The sequence below is a fragment of the Arachis hypogaea genome, chromosome 2 (assembly GCF_003086295.3).
Source record: "Arachis hypogaea cultivar Tifrunner chromosome 2, arahy.Tifrunner.gnm2.J5K5, whole genome shotgun sequence".
NCBI lineage: Eukaryota > Viridiplantae > Streptophyta > Magnoliopsida > Fabales > Fabaceae > Arachis > Arachis hypogaea.
This window is the reverse complement of record NC_092037.1, coordinates 4401870-4404718: the sequence shown is the minus strand read 5'-3', so window position 1 is coordinate 4404718 and position 2849 is coordinate 4401870. Positions and strand designations below refer to the sequence as shown.

Here is a 2849-nt window from a genome sequence, read left to right as displayed (position 1 = left end):
AAGCATATCAGTGGGACACTTTCTGATCAATTGTTTGTATCTTTCCCAAGCTTCATAGAGGGATTCTCCTTCCTTCTGTCTGAAGGTTTGGACTTCCACTCTAAGCTTACTTAATTTTTGAGGTGGAAAGAACTTTGCCAAGAAGGCATTGACTAGCTTTTCCCAAGAGTCCAGGCTTTCTTTAGGTTGAGAGTCCAACCATGTTCTAGCTCTGTCTCTTACAGCAAAAGGGAATAGTATCAGTCTATAGACCTCAGGGTCTACCCCATTAGTCTTGACTGTGTCACAGATTTGCAAGAATTCAGCTAAAAACTGATGAGGATCTTCCATTGGAAGTCCATGGAACTTGCAATTCTGTTGCATTAGAGAAACTAATTGAGGCTTAAGCTCAAAGTTGTTTGCTCTAATGGCAGGGATAGAGATGCTTCTCCCATAGAAGTCGGGAGTAGGTGCAGTAAAGTCACCCAGCACCTTCCTTGCATTGTTGGCATTGTTGTTGTTTGCGGCTGCCATTTGTTCTTCTTCCTTGAAGAATTCGTCCAGGTGCTCTAAAGAGAGTTGTGCCTTGGCTTCTCTTAGCTTTCTCTTCAAGGTCCTTTCAGGTTCAGGATCAGCCTCAACAAGAATGCCTTTGTCTTTGCTCCTGCTCATAAGAAAGAGAAGGGAACAAGAAGATGTGGAATCCTCTATGTCACAGTATAGAGATTCCTTTAGGTGTCAGAGGAAAAGAAGAGTAGAAGACAGGAGTGGGAAAATTCGAACTTATCAGAGAGAATAGAGTTCGAATTTTGCATTAAAGGATAGTGTTAGTCCATAAATAGAAGGATATGAAAAGGAGGGAAGTGATTTTCGAAAATTAAGTAGAAAATTTGAAAACATTTTTTGAAAAACCATACTTAATTTTCGAAAATGAAAATGGAAAAGAAATAAAGTGATTTTTGAAAAAGATTTTGAAATTGGAAATCAAAAAGGTTTGATTGAAAGCTTAATTTTGAAAAAGATGTGATTAAAAAGATATGATTGATTAAAAAAAATGTGATTGAGAAGATATGATTTGAAAACATTTTTAAAAGATATGTTTTGAAAACAATTTGTAAAAGATTTGATTTGAAAATTAAAAACTTGACTAACAAGAAAAGATATGATTCAATCATTAAACCTTTCTCAACAGAAAAGGCAACATACATGAAATGTTGAATCAAATCATTAATTGATAGTGAGTACCTTTGAAAAAGGAAAGAAGTCAATTTTGAAAAAGATTTGATTGAAAAATTGATTTGAAAAAGATTTGATTTTGAAAAGATTTTGAAAACTTAGAAAAAATCTGATTTGAAAACAAAATCTTCCTCCCTTAGCCATCCTGGCGTTAAACGCCCAGAATGGTATACATTCTGGCGTTTAACGCCCAAAATGCTACCTTTTTGGGCGTTAAACGCCCAACCAGGTACCCTGGCTGGCGTTTAAACGCCAGTCTGTCCTTCTTCACTGGGCGTTTTGAACGCCCAGCTTTTTCTGTGCAATTCCTCTGCTGTATGTTCTGAATCTTCAATTCCTTGTATAATTGACTTGAAAAGACACAAATTAAAAATATTTTTGGGTTTTTGATAATAAGGACAAACCAAAATGCAACAAGAATTAAATAACAATGCATGCAAGACAACAAACTTAGCAGTTTGTAAACTACTGACACTAATAAACTAAAAATGCATATGAGACACACAAAACACCCAAGTCAATAGAATTCAAAGATTAGAGCAAGTAAATCATCAAGAACATCTTGAAGATCACCAAGACATATGAATGCATGCAATTGACACCAAACTTAAGATGAGACACTAGACTCAAACAAGAAATATTTTTGGATTTTATGATTTTGCAAAATTTTTTTTTGTGTTTTTCGAAAATTGGGTGGAGAAGGTATCAAAATTCTTAATGAGAATTCCAGGAATCAGTGCAATGCTAGTCTAAGACTCCGGTCCAGGAATTAGACATGGCTTCACAGCCAGCCAAGCTCTCAAAGAAAGCTTCGGTCCAAAACACTAGACATGGCCAGAGGCCAGCCAAGCCTTAGCAGATCACTGCTCCAAAAGCAAGATTGATGAAAATCAACAAGCTCTTGTGGTGATGAGTTGAAACCTCGGTCCAATCAGATTAGACATGGCTTCTCAGCCAGCCAGATTTCAACAAATCATCATGAAACTCTAGAATTCATCTTCAAGAATTTCGAAAAAAAATACCTAATCTAAGCAACAAGATGAACCGTCAGTTGTCCAGCCTAAACAATCCCGGGCAATAACACCAAAACTTGATGTTTTTGCCGGATCTTGGCACTGATGTTACCAAAGCTTGCTCAAAACTTGAACAATCCCCGGCAACGGCGCCAAAAACTTGGTGCGCGAAATTGTGAACTATACTTTTTCACAACTCTCATAATCCCCGGTAATGGCTCCAAGAACTTGGTGGCTCAATACCATGGCATTACACAAATTCGCACAACTAACCAGCAAGTGCACTGGGTCGTCCAAGTAATAAACCTTACGTGAGTAAGGGTCGATCCCACGGAGATTGTTAGTATTGAAGCAAGCTATGGTCATCTTGTAAATCTTAGTCAGGAAAACTCAAATGGTAATGATGGTGATAAACGAAAATAACATAGAGATAAAGATAGAGATACTTATGTAATTCATTGGTGTAAGAGCTTCAGACAAGCGTATGAAGATGCCTTCCCTTCCGTCTCTCTGCTTTCTTACTGCCTTCATCCAATCCTTCCTACTCCTTTCCATGGCAAACTCGTGTAGGGTCTCACTGTTGTTAGCAGCTACCTCCCATCCTCGCAGTGAAAGCTAATG

General features: G+C 37.7%; 1 non-coding gene across 1 annotated transcript; it reads left to right on the top strand.

Moving 5' to 3' along the window:
- LOC112764708 (small nucleolar RNA R71) lies at positions 1-108 on the top strand. The gene has a single exon (XR_003183299.1). It is a non-coding gene; the product is annotated as a small nucleolar RNA R71 (small nucleolar RNA).
- Positions 109-2849: the final 2741 nt, after the last annotated feature.